General features: G+C 36.6%; 1 pseudogene across 1 annotated transcript; it reads right to left on the bottom strand.

Annotated features, from left to right (window-relative positions):
* Positions 1–5,111: 5,111 nt before the first annotated feature.
* LOC149178731 (BTB/POZ domain-containing protein At3g22104-like) lies at positions 5,112–9,425 on the bottom strand (annotated as a pseudogene). The gene is made up of 4 exons (XR_016258446.1): positions 8,860–9,425; positions 8,334–8,609; positions 7,337–8,180; positions 5,112–5,588 (listed from the first exon to the last, which is right to left on the bottom strand). The product of XR_016258446.1 is annotated as a BTB/POZ domain-containing protein At3g22104-like (transcript).
* Positions 9,426–20,269: the final 10,844 nt, after the last annotated feature.

The raw sequence follows: 20,269 nt of genomic DNA, 5'->3' as shown, positions 1-20,269 counted from the left end.
TCTGGACATGTATTCTGGAGGTGATCTCCTCTCCATGTCTTGGGTTTTTGGAGAAGGAGAGGACCAAAAGAATACGTTGGCCTAGAAGGAGCCCTAGCTGCAAGATGATGCCCTAATCTATACGCAGACATAAAAGACCTTATACGCAGGCAGTGGAAATATATATATATATATATATATATATATATATATATAATATACGCTGGTAATGAAGATATATATATACGCTGAAATGCCCAGCAATATATGCACAGGAGGGAGACCTTATGCAGTTAATAAATAAAGACAGCCACACAGTGTATACGCTATCATGAAGACAATATACACACAGTTATGGAAACCCTATATGATGAGTAGGCAACGAAGACATCCACGCAATTTATATGCTGGTCATTAAGACACTTATAACGCATGGTAGAAGCCGCAGTCATAACGCATGGAAGAAGCCGCAGATTTGGCCGCAGTTAATAAAAGACCTGTGGCTGCCAAGGTGTGAAGGTTTACGCAGCCCTAAACTACAGCCACGTGAAGCCCTAAATGCTGTGAGAGGAGAAGACTTCATACGCTGGTTATGAAGACACTATATACGCTGGTCATATAGACAGTGATATGCTAGTCATATCCATACACAGTCATGGACTCCTCTTATACGTAGTCAATAGGAATCATACACACAGCCCTAAGCACAGTCATAATTGGAGGCAATAATACACTGTCCTAGAAGCCCTAAACGCTGTCAATGGGCAAACCCTATACGCAGAAAATAATGGGACTACGTGGAGGATTTTGGAACTATAGCCTAGTTGCTTTGCTAGGCTGCAAGCCATAGCAAACAACTAAGGCTAATATGTATATTAACTAAATAATGAAGCAGTAGAAGGATAGCAAGGGCAGCGTGATGTATGAGATCATGGGCAGCATGATATATGAGATCATGAGCAGCATGATGTATGGGCAACATTATGAGCAACATGATGATATGAGCATGGGCAACTTAATGATGCATGATGATATGAGCATGGGCAACATGATGATGAATGAGATGATGAGCATGATGATGAATAAGACCATGGAAGATGCAACATGATGAGCAACATGAAGATGAGAGCAGCTCAGTCATCAAGGTTCTACACATGTGACAGTACAACATGGTGTCACACGGTTATGTGCAGCAAATGGACGAAAGGCAACACTTTGATAGGTGAAGGAGTCACCATAGAGAATCAATTGAAGCAATATGTCTTCAATTGATCTCATGCAGATATCAAAAGTCAAAAGTGTTCACTTCTATTGTAATCGTACTATCTCTCTCTCTCTCTGATGAACTTTGAAGAACGTAAAAGAAGAATTGATCAAGGGTTTCCCCACATTTTGGAGTTTGTCCTTCGTTGGCGCCATATCTTGTGTCCTCTTGTCTTGGCTTGTCTTCTGTGAGTTATATTTATGTTCTATCTGCAGTTTACTTTAATGCTGATGTGATTGCTAACTGTGAAAATTTAAATAAATTGCTCTCGCATAGAACATACCTAAAATTAACATAAAAGAAGATTGCTTATTTGATAAATTGATATCAATACTTGCAGTGTCTTGATAAATGGCTTTTGTTTAAAGCAGCAGGTGCATGAAGCATATATGCTCGTTAGCTTATTGCTTGACAAGGATTACATTGCATATAGTGACATTTATAGTGTATTTATAGGTGCATTCTTTAAGTATGGTAATATTAATGAAGCTCTAAAGTCCTTTAATCAGTTGGAATCTGAAGGATGTGCTCCAGATACAGAGACATGCAAGATTATGCTAGATACTCTTCACAATGTAGGTAGAGTAATAGAAGTAGGTAGACCTAATGCTCCTAAGATTGCATCCACAACATAATGAAGCAACACATTCCCATCAAAGTGAGCATCACAACCTTTTTCATGAGGAATCTTGATTCCTCCAGTAATCAAGGGTAGTCTACATCCTTTTCTAGGTTATTCATATGAAGGAATTTGTAGCTCTTACTCTGCCTCAAGCCAGTTATTACTATCCTTCACATTTTCAATAATATCTCCACTATCATCTAACTAAACTGGTAAAGAATTGAGATCAGGATGATTAAATCTTTCCGTCCTTTCTCTTCATATTTAAATGTGTTCTTTCAAGTTTACATTTAGTCATAATCTTCTCTGTACCAATAAAAACTTCAGTACTATCCTCTGGTATAATTCTACCTCTACTTTAAATGTGTTCTTTCAAGTTTACATTTCGTCATAATCTTCTCTGTACCAATAAAAACTTCAGTATTATCCTCTGGTATAATCCTACCTCTATTTGGCAAGCAATTCAGATAAAAAATTAGATTTTCCTTCTTTCTCTTTATACTAGGATTTGTTTGTTTAATATTACAATTTGCTATAACTTTTTAGGCATCAGTAAAAGCTTCAATCCTTTTATATTTGAATCTATTTTCATGCTGAAAATTTTTGTTACATGAATACAGGGATACAAATATACATTATGTAGAAAAGAATTTTCCTGCATCTACAGAGATATCCCCATGAAGCTTTTACTATCCTTTTAGATTCACATCTTCCTTTTTCACAACATCTCTAATTTTTCCATATGAATACTAGGAGTGTCTTTGTGAGCTCTTAGCAGAGATTCACTTTTCTGCTCATTATCATTGAAACCTACTTCTGTAGCACTTCTCTTTGTATCTTGTCTCTTTCATTTGCTGACCCACCTAGTTGTGGTTTTACTTCTTTATCTTTCAAGTTTATTGTAACTGTTATTCTGGTACAACTTCTCTTCTAGCTCCCTCCACATTCGGTTGCTCTTTTCCCTACCTTCCGTCTCATCTCTTTAAAGTATGGTTTAAGTTTGTTGAATCTCTTTCTTTTGTATTTGTTCTCTTTCTTTCTTGGCATCCTAGAGTGCATTTTATCCACCATAGTTACAAAAAATGTAAGTACAAAGTGAGTTTTAATACATGTTGAAGCTTTCATTAAGAAAATGTTCTCAATAGAAACAAACTCCTTTTAGAAGCACATGGGAGGCTGACCATAACACCATAGATTCTCATGTACATTGTTCCTCACCATCTAACAAATGGTGGTGGGAACCATGAACTTGTTCCACAACAACAATGAAAATTTGTTATCATGGCCATCTGTTGAGCAAGAGGTGCATATGCACATTCCCCATAAGCCTCTTGCTCAACTGATGGCCATGATAACAATTTTTTCGATGCTGTTCTGCAAGAAATTCGTCATTGTAACCACCAGCATTTCAGGTGTACATGTGAATTTTAGGTGTTATAGTTAGCTGGTCCATATGCAAATCAAAGGAGCAGTGTCTCTATTGATGACATTTGCTTTCTCAAAGCTTCAACACTTGTTGAAACCCACTCTTACTTACATATTTTGTAACTCTGGTGGATAAAATGTACTTTAAGAAGAGACCAAAAGCTTAAAGAGGTGAGACCAAAAGCAGGGGAGAGAACAACCAAATCGAGAGGGAGCAGAAAGAGAAATTGTACCAGAATAACAGATACTCAGAAAAGTCAAAGATAAAGAAGTAAAACCACAACAAGTGAGACAATAGATGAATCCTTTCTGTTTGTATAGAGCTTGAGCTCTTTCTTCCTGTGATCGACTTCCTCTGCAACGGCCTGAATAGAGTCTTAGGACAACAACCTTATCCCTCTTGTGGATCACCCTCACCATCCTTCTTCTTCACCTCATGTATCCACCACAACTTGGCACCTAAAAACACGTCCTCCACACTCTTACCTGCCTCTAATGAAATAAACATATCATTGGAATTGTTCTCACTATACAAATTAGCACAATGAGTATCCACAACACCTCCCAGGGTACTGACATAGGTACTAACATTATTATATAATCCATTCTCCTGCACCACATCATAGCCATAGTGCCGAGGAATCTTGAAAAACTTTTAAGCATTCCATTTCACCCGCCATGATTCCAGCCATCTTCTCACCATTTCCAGCAGCTGGGGAGGGACCAAGTTCCAAAAGCCTTCTATGATTCCCATTAAGGACAAAAAATGGGTGAGGGAATCCATTGAAAAATTCAAATATCTAACGTACATTGGATTTCAAATCTCAAATCTAGCTTTCTAACATATTGGCTTAAGCCATAATGCCGAGGAATCTTGAAAAACTTTTAAGCATTCCATTTTACCCGCCATGATTCCAGCCATCTCCTCACCATTTCTAGCAGCTGGGGAGGGACCAAGTTCCAAAAGCCTACTATGATCCCCATTAAGGACCAAAAATGGGTGAGGGAATCCATTGGAAAATTCAAATCTCTAACATAAATTGGATTTCAAATCTCAAATCTGCTTTCTAACATATTGGCTTAAGCTCCCCCAATTTCAATCTTGCAGCTATGGCTTTCCCCTTTTTTTCCCTCTTTTCTAAAATGGGTATTGTCCAATATCAATTCTTTCTATTTTATACCTCTTTTCTAAAATGGGTATTATCCTCTTTTCAATCCTTTCAAATTTTATACTGAAACTCTGTTCAAAACACCGAAAATAAAAAGGGGCATCGAGGAATTCATGTTGAGTACGCATTGTGGGCCGAAGAGCATCGTTCTTCGCTGTGAATAATTTGATAAAGATTGTGGCAGATCTATGTGTAGGTGTGGAAGGTGTTGTGTGGATCCGTGTGTATATATTTGCACAGTGAAATGATGTGCGGACCTGTTCAACCCTGCAATAAACAATACATTCAACCCTTCAAGTCAGACAAGAGGAATCCTTTAAGGAGAAAGAGAACATATACAGATATAAGTGCTACAAAAGTAGCTGGCAGTGATTCTCCTTCTGTAACGTGTTTTTCCTGTATCAGTTGGTTAACTAACATGTCACTATGTAACAAAAGGAAAACATCAATTAGGCATTGAGATATTAGATTAGAGGAACCAGGCTTGCATGAGCATTCTGAAGACAGTTGTATCTCTCCAAGAATATGCTAAAAAAATCATTTTGTCAAATATACATTGTTCAACCAATCCAACAGTTTCCTGCATGTTATATTTATGGTACAAGATGAATCCATTCATGTTGAAATTGAATTGCATTTCTTTTATGCCTTATCATGAACAAAGCTTTGGAAATCTATGGTTGGTATGGCTACTGCTGTTTTTAATTTTGACATTAGTGAGTCTTGACATTTGAGAATGCAATTTTTTGCAGACTTTCTCCAACTCCCTCAATCTCCATTGCATCCCCTGCAGGTCTGCCTTCAATTCTTGATTTTCCTCACAAATCACAGAACTATAATCAAGCTCTTTTGAGTACAAAATTACTGGGCTGCTGCGTGTGACTTCTTCTTTCCGAGGAAAATGCATCCCGCTATCACTATTGGAATGAAAGGAATCTGAACTTTTCACATAATAACTATCAAGTGTGCTTCTCAACTTTGCTTGTTGCAACAACAGGACTTGTATTGCTATTCTCAATGGAAATCTGGAATTTTCTGCAATGTGTTTGCTTGCTTCAAAAGAGAGTTTGTGGTAATTGATCGATTTGCAAAGGCCCATTTCTTCTTCTTCAGACAACGTTGGGTGTACCTGTTCAAAAAACAAATTTAGATCATTTTGATGTAGGGAAAAAATCATATTCAAGGACATTTTTTTACTAGCAGCATAGATTCTGAGAATCATAATTTCTCAAACCAGCTTCTATTAAACATGCTCAGCTGTACTTCAATTCTAAGAAATCAATAGAAGTGCTAAAGAACCCAAGGTTAAGAAGTCTGTTCACATTATGAACGATTCAGGTCAGATGAAGGAAACCATAGCTATTGATACAGGCTTAGTTTTAAGGCTTATTTCAAAGAAGCCAATTGTATTGACTCATATTTTCTGAAAAATTCTCAATTTCTTAACTTCTGAGATGAGCTTATAAATTCAAGGAACAAAGATTGTATTGACTCATATTTTCTGAAAAATTCTCATGTTCTTAACTTCTGACTTGAGCTTAAATTTGGAGAACCAAGTGGCATTGATTGAGGTTGCATTAATGACCCAAGTTAAAGAATTCAAGTTTGACTTAAAGAATCCACAATAGTTGTCAAGAATAAACATGAGAAGACTTGTTGCATTTGTGTGTCAGTCATAGTCAGAGAACCCACTAGTATAGATTCAGACCAAGTTAAAAGCCTCATTGATAACAACATACAATTGGCACACATTCACGCTGAAATAATGAAACACATTTTAATAATTTGATCTTGGATTCAAGAAACTCGTGCATATTCTCTCAGGCTAGGATCAGAATTACTTTCAACTGATTCTGACTTAATTCATGAAAATTTACAGTATTAACTCAGGTTACTATATGGAAGGCATGTATACAATTCAAACAACACAAACCCGATTGATATGAAGCCAGTTTAAAGAACCTATTCATATTAATGAAGGCTTACTTGGATCATTTATTTGGAATGGTTGAGCTTAGATTAAAGAATATATTTGGTGTTAATGCATTCACCAAAGACCCCCTTGTATAATTTGGCCTTTAAAGTAAGGAATCTATTGCCACTATTATTCAGGTCAGATTAAAGAATTTGATTTTAGTGTCATGAGCAGAATTGGCATAACATTTTTGCAATTAGTGTCAATACTTGAAAAACCATTTACAATATTAACTCAGGCTAGATTAATGAACCTATTTACACCAATCTAGATAGAAATGAAATAGCTCTCGTTTGTACTGTTTGATTTTGAATTTTGGGCAGGTGAAGCTCGGAACTCAAATGACACTCATAACTTCTTAAGCACCCATGTTCTCACAGTTCATGGGTGCTTACCCACTTATGGTTCCACTCATAGCAATCCGCATGACACAGGGAACTCTCTAATCACCTAACCCAATAGCCAAGGTGAATAGTAACCTCCCCACAGGGGGAAGGCAGATAGCAAATTCCCATTAATTTACCTTTGTATGTTTATTTGAGGTCAAATGAAAGAACCTGACTATGGTATTCATTTGAGTTAGATTAAAGAACCCATTTAAGTTGAGAAGTCAAAGAACCTTTTCTGTGATTAGGACTTTCTTATAGTTAGCCCATTGATAGTGTTTATTCAAGCCAAACAAAAAAACTTATTTGTGTTGATTCATACAATTTTGATGAACACATTCGTATGATTGGGGATTCCTATTAAGATCCATTGTTGCTGGTAAGATTTCAGGGCACATCAAAGAATTGAATTGTAATGGCTCAGCCTAGCTCGAAACAATTTAAAAAAATAAAACAAATTGTATCTATGGAGGCGATATTAAAGAGTTCATTTTAGATAATCCATCTAGGGCTTACCTCAAGATACATATCCAAGGCTTTGTAAAGCACATCACAGGAATCTCTGGCATCATCTGGCAATGATTCAAGAAGCAACTGAAATTTGGAGGGCTTGAGATTGACATCGGGGGCCACCTCTGTAATATACTTGTCCATGAGGCTACCCACCCTCTTTAGTCGACTCTGGTAGCAAATGCCAGAAGTGGGCTCAGCGGAGCCTGTGGGAAATTCAGGCACAAAAACCATCGCTTGATCCATGAGGAAAATCTCCACATATTTGAGAGCAAGATCCACATCATAGAGGCAACCCATCCCCTAGGGTGCAGGAATCAGTATGTTATCCAATGTAGCATTGTCCAAATATGATCCAATCATATTGTTTAGTTGTTTCTTGCATAATTTAGAGGCATTTAATACAATGGCCCCTCTTAGGATCCCAAACAAGCTCTTGCATGTGATTGTTTCTCTCTCCAAAGAATGAAGCAAACCCACAACAATTTCGAGAACTTCCCTCTGCACTTTCTGGGCATAGCGGTGCATAATCTGCTCGTCCCTCCCACATTTTTTCTTGGGGGATATGGAGCTGTAGCCAAGCATGGGCAAGGCAGACTTCAGGTAATGCGAAAGAAATCTGTTGATAACCCAGTTGTCCATTTTGTGGACAATCATGGTTTTGACAATTCTTTCCATCAGATACATACTCAATGACGAAAAATCTTCAAACCACCACCCGTTTTAGTTTTTAGCTCTCATAGCTTCTCGTATCGCAAGCATACTGAATCCCAATACTATCAGGAGAAGACAAGGCAAGACTGGTATCACAGTTAGCATTGATTCTTTCTATGAGTACATCAGTACATCTCTAAATACATCAATACATCTCTGAATAATCCCTGTAGAATCTGTTGGCAATACCATAGCCTTGTAGTCCTTCAATGCATTTATCAATTCTCGCCAACTCCAAAAAGCCAAGCCATTGAGGAAATCCTCTTCGCCTCACCAGTTTCCCTTATTGGATCTCTTCTGTCATCTCCAGGTTCCCTTGTTGGATCTCTTTTGTCATCTCCAAATACTCGGCCACACAATGAAGCTTGCATATGTTGGTGGATGTGATCTCAATGCTGTTGATCCCATTGTAGCAGAACTTGCCCACCAGCTCAAATGCTTCAGCGCCTCCTGGTAAATCATGAAGTATCACTTTGCATGACTTCACTCGCCTTGCCTAACCTCCTGCTGTTGCTGCCTTGTTGAACAACTTGATCAGCCTCCCTGAGAAGGAAGGCAGTGTTTTCTGCAAGAAATCCATTCACGCCCCCAATTCATATCAGGATACCCACCACCCGCAAAAATAACAATCAATCCATTTCAACATACCTACCACCTAAAAAATAGCATAACTAACATAAACCCATCCTAACCCTCAATCTCAAGCCCCAAGAGCTGAAGAAAACTCAAAATGCAAGTAGAGCAAGTTCCTGAGCACCTTGCTTTTCTCTTGCCCAATAAAAGCAAAGCAAAACAAAAGGATAGGATAACAATACCTTGTCTAGAAAGAATGTTTCTTCTCCATTGACATTCACCTCCAGATCACATACAGGGTGCATGATGCTCTCCATTCACATCCCTTCCTTCGACTTCCTTAATAATCCAATGAAGGACCAATTCGTATGGACCAATTCCTTCATTATTTAGGTAGGAATGAGGCAACCTTAATCCTTATTCTAATCACTGCCTCATGGATTAATTAGGAATGGAATGGACCAAACCTGCCAGTCTAACGACCTTTCTTGCTGGCCGATCCTGCACCGTACACTAGGCAGGCGACGCTAGCGCTAAGTCTTCACAGAGTACCCGATGCCAGGCTAAGTTGGTAGAATTCACTAGAAGTAGGCTAAATTCCGGCAGAGCAGAAAGGAGCCGTTCTTCACCTTGCGAACCGGGGCGTAGATTGTGTTTCACATCACTGCCTCTCCTACAGGTGGGAGTTATCAAGGTTTTATGCAAGAATATGTATATGAGGTTTCATTATGAAAATACCCAAAAAGATAGATACAAAGGCAGAGAAGACTTCATGCCCGCTCATCTGTAAGTTCTTCGCATTTGGCAACGAAAGGTAACCAGTCTTGCGACGCAATAAAGACTATTGGTCGGGTGTTTATATCAAAGAAGGTTGTATGCATTTTTGCCCTAACTTTTTTGCGTAACTGTTTTCCTAACTATTAATCCAAGGGCACAAAAATCTTTAATATTCTAACATTTGATCTGACGCTCCAGATAGAGACATAGTGGCAACTTGGGGAATTGTTTTCAAAGGGGAACGCCTTACGACGTAATTATCAAAAAGATATTTTTTGATCAAAAGTTATGTAAATTGTAAGTTATGTCCCTTTAAAACCCTAATTTGGAGATTGATTGGATGGCTGATCTTTTCCCTATTTTATCTTTGATATTTGACCTCTTTTGAGTCTAAAATTTTGGTTTGTAATATTTTGACATGCCTTCTTAAACTCTTAGTCTTAAGCTTCATTGAAAATGGTTATCACAAAATTTCTCAAATTACTTGCTTGTAACTAATTCTTGGACCAATAAAAAACCCCAGCTTTACAAGATATATCTTATAATGTATAATAATTCGAAATATGAAAATTGTTTCACATGTAATTTGCAATATTGCTAAGGATTCTAAAAATTTTGGAGTTGGAAATTTCACTAGAAAAAGTCATAACAAAAACTTGATGATGACTCTTTTAAAAATGATTTTAGAATTAGTCACAAACCCTTTCTTCCATTGAACATATCTCTAAAATTGTAGAGAAACAAAACTTGAAATTTTGATTATGTGTATCTTAATATTTCTCTTTAGTCTCTTCAAAATTTTGTTGTTTGAAAATTCCCAATTTTTTTAGTGAAAATGCCAAAATGTTTTTGATTGAAAGAGTAAAGAATAAGCTCCATGCAAACCTCAAAAAGAATGGAAGAATGACCTCTTTGAGGAGGAAACCCCTTTTTACAACAGAAGATATGTACAAGAATGAGAATAATCTTGTACATATGTTTTATCGTAAGAGGAGATATGTTCTATTGTAAAAGGAAGTTTCCCTCTTAAAGAGACTTCTTCACACACACACACACATAAAGGAGACAAAGGGTATACATACAATTAAAGCGTTTTAGGTGACAACACTAATATGACAATATAAATATAACTCATTATCTAGGGTTTTACAAGGGGCATTATGCTTAACATGGTGTTGTGTCCAAGGCCTAACACAAACCTAGACATGATGAAGCTTAGCAAGCGCCCAAACAAACAAAAAATGCAATTATGTAGGTTCAATCGCAATTATGTGTATTGAAGAAATCACCCTTGGCTCATCACACTCTTCTTATATCGGGAGGTGCGATGGGTCAACTATGTTTACATTGATTGGTGCAAACCAGGGCACTTACTAGGGGTGGTAAGTGTGATGGGTCGCTTTGTTCATGAATGATCAATGTGATGGGTGCATTAAGGGTTCCAAAGTTTTAATTTAAGTAGCTTTCTCCCAAAACTTCACATTGCTAATTTTATGCATTTTTTCATGTAATTTTGCAGATATTTACCAAATTGAAAATGGCTTTAACTTGGAGAGAAAGGAAGCATGAGGCTCAAGACATGATTGTTGCAAATGATCCAACAACAGTGCAAGCTTTAAGAAATTGTGGGCTACTAAAGTTTTTTTTTTTTTGATTCCAGGCACGAGGGGCCAATTAGATTTGTTGGAGAATTTGGTAAGAGCTTGGGATGTACAACGACAATATTTTAGGATGGGAGAGCATATTGTCACTATAGATGTTGAGGACATCTATTTTCTGACAGGGCTTTCACGTAGAGGGCCCCCCATTTTGTTATCTAGATAGAGGAGAGGTGGCGAGACAGTGAGGGATTACATAGCTATCCATTGTCAACCTCACTCTTGTGCAACTAAGGATGGGAAAATTGATATAAAGGATGTTATTCAACTTCCGCTCAAGACAATCTTATTTACCATTACTCGGTTGGCCGACAGTGCTAGTCTACATGTAGCTACCTAGTCCCAAATGCAGTATGCTTTAGAATGCTTGGCACCTATGATCTTCAATTGGTGTGAAGGGGTCTTGGTCAATCTGAAGGAACAACTCAATAGAGAAAAGATCAGACAATTGAAAAACTTTGGGTATGGTTCTATCATAGTGTCATTTGCTTTGCAGAGCGTGCCATTACTACGACCTCAACAAGTGTCTCCTGAGCTACCTAGACCTAGAGAGCCTCGAATGAGGTAATGAGTAGACTTGATGGCTCGGCACAGAGGAGGGCTTATGATGACATTCACTCCTACTTTCTTTAGATGGTTGCGAGAGCAGTTGATTATGATTGAGGACTACCCTTATGTCAGAGCTGACTTTCGTGGAGACCCAGAGCTCGTTTTACTTGAAGGTGAGCAATGGAGTGATGTAGGTAAAAGCAATGTCATTTTGGATATTTTTATTTTATTTTTATTTTTAAGTTTCACAATTTGTTTTGTTTTGTTTTTTTACATATATTAGAGACTAACTACTGGTTTTTACATGTAGATGCTGGACCTGTGCGACTAATGGGCATCTCGCCTCTTCATCGACGGGCACAACCACAACTTGTACAAGTTGGAGCCGCAAGGGTAGAGGAAGAGATGGCCGATCTCGACATAGTAGAAAAACTTGATGAGTTTGAGCACCATGTTAAAGGTTTGATCCGTAGTGTGCCAGACACAAGGGTTGATGAGGTCCCTATTCGTCTACAACGATACACCATAGGGATGCCAACTCATATTAGTAGATTGTTGTGTAAAGTTGCTCGCGTAATCGTATGCTATCGTGATCATCATCAGGATTAGTTGCCTAGGGGCTTTTGAGCCATATTTTTGTCTACATGTATTTTGATATTATAGGCAGTGGGCCATATGTGTCTCAAACACGATTTTGTAAAACCAAAACACTATATACAATTTTCTAATCTATGGATGTTTTCTACTTATTCTACTCTTGCGCAATGTATGATGATGATTGTATGTTTACATGTCACAAATGTTTGTATAAAATATAATTGGCTAACAAATCTCTTAATGTATTTAGACTTCTTGGGACATGTTGATATTCGATGTAACCAAAATGTCTTTCTAAAAGGCGATCTCTCAAAAACATATGTAACATAGTTGGAATTCTTACTGGATAAATGTTATTCAAGTGTAGCACCACGAGTTGTGAATCAAGTTTGACGACCAAATGGCGAATACCATGTGAAATGGCATTAAACAATAGTTTGATCATTGCGCTATACTGAACGATATTACTAGTGGAACGACCGATGCAAATTCCTTACAAACTCACTAACTCATCATTAGGACCACTGATTGCCCATGCTGCGAAGAAAAGGTTTTAGGTACTATGACTAGCACCATCAACGTAACCAACATATGGTTAAGAGAACGTCGACATATGCAAATCAAATGTAATCCAAGATGAGTAGAGGCGGTAGAAAACTCTCAAGAACACACCTGCAAACGCACCAACAAATCTACACAACATGTATATAGTGATTATGTAAAACAATTCTAAGCATAGTATCTTTTAATGTACAACCCATTGCGGGGTTGCACCAAGGGAATTCCATCAAAGTCTACAAGCTCGTGGGCCCTTTCGCAAGTACACGTTTAATTGTTTCTTGGTACAACATTGGGTCAACAATTGTTTCCTGGTACAACAAGAAGCTAAGATTAGTTGCACTCAGTTCAGTAGAGGCCGAGTACATGGCTGTCAGTTTGACAACATGCGAGGCTATTTGGATAAGCAAGTTGCTCGTGGGACTTTTTAGACAGGGGATGGAGCCTACTACGATACATTGTGACAATTAGAGTTGCATTAAACTTTTTGAGGATCCAATGTTTCATGATCTCTCCAAGCATATCGAGATCATGTATCATCATCTTAGAGATTGTGTGCATAAAGGGATAGTGAAGCTACCGTACATTCCAATAGAGGAGTGGACAACAAATATCTTGACCAAGGCATTGGTAAGAAGCATTTTTGTTTATTTCAAACAAGTTGGGAGTTGTACAAAATCCCTTCCTCACTAAGAGGGAGTGTTGAAATGGTAGCGAGTGAAGGTCTTCTCTGGCTCGTGCCTTAGTTAGAAAGACCATAATGTGTCTTTCATTTTACCATGGAGCGAGTTCGTGGAGATTTTTAATTCATGCGTGGTGCCAGAGGAACAATTATGTGTATCTTCTTCAGTTTGACTACAACTTCGAGTGGCAGTTTGAGTTTGGAAGAGGACAAGTTGAGAGCTTCAATCTTCAGTGGGTCAAGGATGAGTTAGAGAACCAATTAAACTCAATTAACTAGTCAATTACAACTAAACTTCTAAATTTGTCACTTGTCTATTTTTCGCATGGATTGAATTGATAAAAGGAGGACGAAGGCACAAACTGTTGTGACAACATATCTTGGAGGAACCAATACACAGTATTGAAAATAAACTTTCTTGCGGATAATTGCACTAGGAAATATGACAATTTCTGTGCTAGAATTCAAAATCACTTGGGGATCGCACTCGGTTTGGTTCACACTAGCCCTTAACATGGTTGGATTTTTGCTCACAGAGTTTCGAATTGGTGACGTTCACATCACAGGGTGCTTTAACACTACACCCCATCATTTATTCTATGCCTAGCGGGCCTATCTACATATATCATCAATGCTATACATATCACATAAAAAAAAATTAAAAATTATATAAAATATGTCAATGAAATATACCGCATATATATGTATATGGGGATTAAAAATAAGAATATATATATATATATATATATATATAGAGAGAGAGAGAGAGAGAGAGAGAGAGAGAGAGAGTACTATTAAAATCAACATAGATCTATCTTAATTCTGGATCTACTAAGTGTTGAGAGGAATCAAATTTTTGGAGGTGCAAACCTTTTTTCAAGTTTTGCATTAAAAAAGAGGATTGCATCATGGGATATTTTATTCCTCTTAAGGCTTGTAGATTGAGGGTTAAAATGGATCTATGCTCGTTTAATTTTAATGTTACAACTAAGTTAGACATCATATTGTTGTATAAAACACTTTTGTTTATACCAACCTAGATCCATCCTAACTTTGATCTATCAAGTGCAGAGAGGGATCAAATCTCATTTTGCTTTAAAAGAGGTTTACATCTCAAGGTATTTGATCCTTCTAGGTGCTTGGTAGATCCAGAGTTAAGATGATCTAAGCTAGTTTAATTATTAATTATAATTATAATTTTATGTTTCATTTTATTATATTTTTATAATTCTATTCTATTTTTATTTTATTTTGACCAAATCAAAATGTTAAACCAGACATTACGACATCTTTATTATAGTGGACTGGAGAATTTTATGTTTTATTTTATTTTATTTTTTCAAACTTTTATTTTTGTTTGTTTGTTTTATTTTGACTGAGCTAAAATGTTATACAAAACATTACAACATCTCTATCATACTGGGTTGGAGAGAGATGAAAAAATAATAACTAGTGCATCCATATAAATTAAATGGGTGGTAAAATGCATATAGACATCAAAACACTTGCATCATAATACATTTCACATTACCAAAATTAAAAAAATATAAAAAAATCTAAACCAAATTATAACCTATCATGGAGATTTAACCCCACTTTACGGAAGAGATTTTTAACCGGCCTTTATCACATCATACCATGGCTTACTAATACCACATGCGAAATTTTTTGTGATGCATGTTCATATATGACAATTTTTTTTTAATTAATCAATATAATTAAAAAGAAATAATTATTCCTCGATCGGGGTGTGTGGCAGTTCATAGTCCCTCTTAGGACTTTCGTTAACGGTGATATGATGGGAGGCAGAGCAAAAGGGTGACTCCTGCCAGTACATTGCATGTGTGAACATGACGAAGAGGTGGTAGCTAGCATGGGAGAGTTTTAGGCAAAAGTAATTCGATGCAGAGATCATAACCTCTAGGTGGTGAGGGCGTGCAACCAAACTCATGCAATTGCTCTGTGTTGTAGTTTGGTTTCAAGCGTCAAGCGAAAGTGCTTGGGTCTTTATTCTTTGGTGGCAAGCTCGGTAGGGAGGTTTTGTCCACAGGAAAACATTGGCTTCGGGTTCATGGCGAAGGTAGTTGGGTGTGTAACGTTTTTTTTTTCTCCCCTCCTCGCCTGCGACAAAATATAGTTATGATTGTTGCATGCAAGGTAGTTGACCCCTCCTGCAATTGGATTATTGAACGACCTGGAATTGCCTGGTCGAAAAGCAAACATGTTTGTGTGGCTAATTTTTATATTGCATCTGTTGTTTCTATGTCGGTGTCTGTCTTCTATGGCATTTTATTGCTTCGAATGGGAATGTATGGAACAATTTTGGTCAGTTGTCTTTTATGGAAGGTCTGTCCGCCTGATGGAAATGATTGTCTTTGTGATTGGATGGACTACCTTTTGAAAGTCTCTTTTATCTCATCGTCTTTGGTTTTATATTGTTATGGTGTGTTTCTATGGGAATTGGCTCAAGGAGCCGGCGTGTCGCTCCTCCCTTCTGTGGAGACAGACCATCCTTGGTTTCTTTCTGTCACGAGATATGTTTGAGCTTGAGGTGCTAGTTATTGGAAATGAGCGACGTTGGTGGTTGGCCCGCTCAACCTTTTATGTTTTTGCATGGCTCGGGCCTATTGTAATTTTCTCCTTGTTCTTTTCATCTGTATATGTGTCAGGTCTAATTAGTTTGGGGTTCTGCTTAGCCTGTATGCCACTGGTCTTTTCCCGGTCGGTAGTTTGGTCTGTTCGGGTGGATGGGTATATTGTGGTAGAGTGGTGGTTGATAGCTTGACTCGGGCATCTCTGGGTGATCGTCTGTTAAGAATTGGGGGTCGGGGTTGTAGTCGAAAGGTTGGGAATCAAGGTGGACAGGGTTCCTCCTTGTCGCAACCACCGAGATGGCGTGGTAGAAAATCTGATGCCCAACATATCAATGCAATGACCCAAGCTTATAATACATGTACTCTTGCTCAGGTAAAGCAGCTGATTGTGACATGGGAGGTTGACCTCAACCAAAGGGCTGAGAATGAAGTGTAGCTTGAGGATTGGTGTTTACTGGTTCTTGATCCTGGCCATACCCAAGGTAGGCTCACTCAGTATAAACAGACAATGCATCTTTACTGGATGATGAAGAGTATTGTGGCTCGAGTTATTATTAATTCTACAGGTTCCATTAATTTTGACCCTGATTTCCTGGAAAGTTAGAAAGAATTTCAACTTGTCCAATTTCAAAATCAGCAGTAGAATGTTTGTCTTGGTCGTATTAAGAAGCACATTCTGTGCCTTCCTCAATCAAAATTACCAAGTTCTAGCGCTAAGGACCCAACTCCGGTGGAGTCCTTTGATGAGTAGTAGCGAGCAACTTCTTTTTTGTTTATTTTGATGATGTATATGTCAGTTAGTAGTACTTATGTTAGCATGTTAAGGGTGAACTGGATTATAGACATACAATCCTATAAGGTTTTGTGTGACAGACTTAAGATTCTCAGATTTTGGATGGAATACAATGTGGTCCGATGGCCAACAAACTTGGTTTCCCATTGGGCAGGTTGAGGCTGCGGAATGTCTTTCATGGATGTAACCTACTTTTTGCAAATGAATGAATGAAAGGTCCTACCAAGTTTACAACAAAAAGGAAGAATTATGACTACTATTATGAATATTCTAAAATAAAATATTCCATGAAGATTAAATCTCTACCATTCATTTAATAATTATTAACTAAAATAGATCCATCTTAACCCCACATCTACCAAGTGTCGATAGAGATCAAATCTCTCAAGATGCAAACTTATTTTTGAATGCAAAACTTGAGGAAAAGTTTGAGCCTTGAAAGATTTGATTCCTCTCATCCCTTGGTAGATCCTTAATTAAGATGGATGTACGCTGGTTCTTAATAATATTATTTATATTATTGGGCCGAGAGAGGCATCCAACCCGGAATGGAAGAGATGTTGTAATGTTTTGTCTTGTCCTGTCCTCTAAACATTTTGACTTGTTAAATTACATAAAAATAAAAATTAAATAAAAATAAAATTAATAATGTGAAAACATTTTTACTCCGTCAAAATAAAATAAAAATAATAAAAAAAAACTTTAAAATAAAAATGACTTCATGGTATTGACCCATGGTATGAGAACCCATGATATTGATCCATGGTATTCATGTGAAATATTGCCTATTTAAAGGGGGCAATTAAATTAGCCTAGATCCATCTTAACTTAGGATCTGTCAAGAACCTAGAGTTATGAAATCTCTTTTCACTTTAAAAGAGGCTTGCATCTTAAGAGATTTGATCTCTAGATGTGGAGTTAAGATGGATCTAGGATGGTATAAATTTCACATCTCCATATAAAATTATTTTGGTTTTTAATTTTATTAAAGCCTTGATTTGATCCCTATGGAATATTAATGGAATTTTTTATTAACAGTGAAGACAGAGTTTTGATATATCTCAAAAGTAATTATTTTTTTTTTTTTTTTTTTTAGAATTATTTTAAAAAATGTTATAATATTAAATTAAATAAAGTATTTATAAAATATTTTGATTGTGAAATGAGTTATGATTTTTGAGCATGTGGTATTGATAAGCTATAGTATTTTAACAAAACTTATTTACAAGTTAATACTATCCATGGTAAACTGGGGGTGAATATTCATGATTAAAATTTTTGTTATATTGTAAGCGTGAAATTTTTATGTGCTTATTTATTAAATTTAAATATGGTTACAATTTATTATTTTAACTTATATTGAATCTTAAATTTATAACTACTATTTATACATTATATATTTTAAAGTGACATGTATATTATGATTTTCTTTTATCTAAATAATTGTTGGTAATTTTATTAATTGTAAACATTTTGACTAGATCAAAATACATAAAAAAAAAATAAAAAATAAAAAATGTAATATAAACTAAACATTTTAACTCTGTCAAAATAAAATAAAAATAACTCTATGTTAAAATAAAAGTTCTACGTTACCAAGAGGGGAGGGATCTAATCTCTTGAGATGGAGATATCTTAAAATGAAAAGAGATTTTATCTTTGGTAGATTAGTTAAGATGCATCTAGGTTGGTAAAAACAAAATTACGATACAACAAATTGAACTTTATTATTTTTATTACTTTTAAATTGTTATTATTAATTGAGCTAATGTTTAAATTCATTGAGGGAGACTACAACATCTCCTCCATAGTGGACTCTATATTGCTTTTAACTTCTTATTATTTTTTAATTGAGTCGACATATAAATGTTTACAAACATTTACACTACTACAACATCGCACCCATACTGCATTATAGAGGGCCAACACAACTAACCTAGATCAACACCAAGAGGGATCAAATCTCTTTTCACTCTAAAACAAGTTTGCACGTCAAGAGATTTGATCCCTTTGGGCACTTGGTAGATCCATAATTAAGATGGATCTACGCTGGTTTTATATATATATGACATGAAATTACAACATCACTTAGATATGTTGGTCAACAGCTCTCAAAACAATAATTAAATTAAAATTCTAAAAATTAGACATATATATTCACATAAATATATTAATGGCTTCAAATGATACTTAGAATTAAGTAAATAATTTCTTCTTAAAATGACAAAGCATTCACAAATGCATAATCTAAAAGAGCATGACACAATAATCACTAGAACTTCACTTTCGCTTTCGCTGACACATTCTAAACGGGATTTTTTTGAATTCATATACTTTTACACCAACAATACTGATTGGCGGGCAATATTAAGCACTTAGTATGCAGTAAGGCAATCTTTACATCAACGAAAGTGATTGGTGGACAAATATTAAACTTTATGCAGTAAGCTAATCATTCGTTTACTCTCTTTCCATCTTATTCGTTGCATGAAAATAAAATAATATTTAATGAATAAGATGAAAAGACAATAAACCAATCATTAACTTAGTACATGGTGATTAATATTTGCAATGATTGAGATGACACAATGAAAGGAACAAGATGAAAAGACAATAAACCAATCATTAACTTAGTACATGGTGATTAATATTTGCAATGATTGAGATGACACAATGAAAGGAACCGATAGGAATCTTGTGAAAAAAGAAGCAAAAATGACTTTACATTTTTCAGGAAGCTATCTTCTCTTGAAGGGTTTACCAAGGGTTTTCGTTGCTGGGGAAGCTGCCAATGAGAAGGCCGAGCTTGTCACCGCAGTAGATGAATGGATGAACTCTCATTCCATTGTGTTCGCCACTACTAATTTGATTCTGCAGGCACCGACATTGCTGAACTCTCCTTTGACGGTTTCTCATGCTCTCCTGAGCGCTTTTTAGATCTTGATTAAATCGATTTCTAGGCATTCGATGCTTTTTTGGGTGAGATCTATAGATTTGGTAAAAGGCCTCAAGCTATCACTAGGACTCAAAACAGGGATACCCTTTGGATTACAACACCTTTTCAAAGGTAAGTAACTAGAAGATCTCTCTCCTCTCTCTGTTTATAATATATCTAGGGATGTTACAGTTTTCTTGGCCCTTCGACTGTGTGTGGGAGCTTTGGGAAAGCCTTTCTCTTCCCAAGCTTTCTCTTATAAAAACGTAGTCCAAAACCATACTCCTCGAAATGCAATGCCACCTCAGGCTCGTCCCCAACCCTCAGGCAAGGCGGCTGAGGCCCAGGTTGCTCCGGGTCCTTTTATAGTGGACAAAGCTAAGGATGTCTCTTCAGTCAAAATTACTCATCTAGATCTGGATGAACTCTATAATCTCTTGGCAGGAAATGGCCTCATCTGCCGTATCAATGGGCTATGGACACACACAACAAACCTTTACTAATGGATC

Source organism: Pinus tabuliformis, chromosome 4_1, assembly GCF_031772625.1.
Source record: "Pinus tabuliformis cultivar Carrire ecotype Pingquan chromosome 4_1, CPIR1, whole genome shotgun sequence".
In the NCBI taxonomy this organism is placed as follows: domain Eukaryota; kingdom Viridiplantae; phylum Streptophyta; class Pinopsida; order Pinales; family Pinaceae; genus Pinus; species Pinus tabuliformis.
Note: the sequence above shows the minus strand (reverse complement) of the source record. Positions and strands in the feature narration are given on the sequence as shown.